The sequence below is a fragment of the Sinocyclocheilus anshuiensis genome, unplaced genomic scaffold, assembly GCF_001515605.1.
Source record: "Sinocyclocheilus anshuiensis isolate Anshui unplaced genomic scaffold, SAMN03320099.WGS_v1.1 scaffold51, whole genome shotgun sequence".
NCBI lineage: Eukaryota > Metazoa > Chordata > Actinopteri > Cypriniformes > Cyprinidae > Sinocyclocheilus > Sinocyclocheilus anshuiensis.
The window spans coordinates 3,910,500-3,911,001 of record NW_015548296.1 but is presented as its reverse complement, the minus strand read 5'-3'; the positions used below and the strand labels follow the sequence as shown (position 1 = coordinate 3,911,001).

Sequence of the window (502 nt, the reverse complement as noted above, 5' to 3'; positions counted from 1 at the left end):
GGAGCACAGTAATTAACATGTGAATTAATAGATGGCTGACTTTTCCATTTGTTGACATAACATGGTTAGATTCAGATGGTAAATATCATATATTATGTGTGGTGTCCATATTAGAGATAATCACCATATTTAGAATGAAACCATCATATTTAAAAACATGATATTAATCATATCATATAATAAAATATCATTTGTTGTTACTACTGTAAATATATATTCAATTATTACTGGATCTCCTTCAATACTTTCAGAATCTTTACTTATTAAAACGATTTTGTTTCTGTATTTTAAAATATATTTGTTATTTTAATGACAGTATATTTATTGGAAAAAAAAATTTTTTTCAAAATAAGCAGAAAATAGTACAAACTTTGCTAAAGTGATTGTTTTGAACAAGTATTAACTTAGACATTATTTTTAAAAAACATTATTTGTATCAATACCATGTGCATTTTACCCCGTGTGGGGTAAAAGGCCCCTCTTGCCACCTCATACATTTATA

The 502-nt window shown here is 25.9% G+C and overlaps 1 protein-coding gene across 6 annotated transcripts in view; it reads right to left on the bottom strand.

Moving 5' to 3' along the window:
• The window catches only part of LOC107656066 (TBL1X receptor 1), a 74,614-nt gene that overhangs the window by 10,787 nt on the left and 63,325 nt on the right, over positions 1 to 502 (bottom strand). The gene's annotated exons all lie outside the window — the stretch shown is intronic.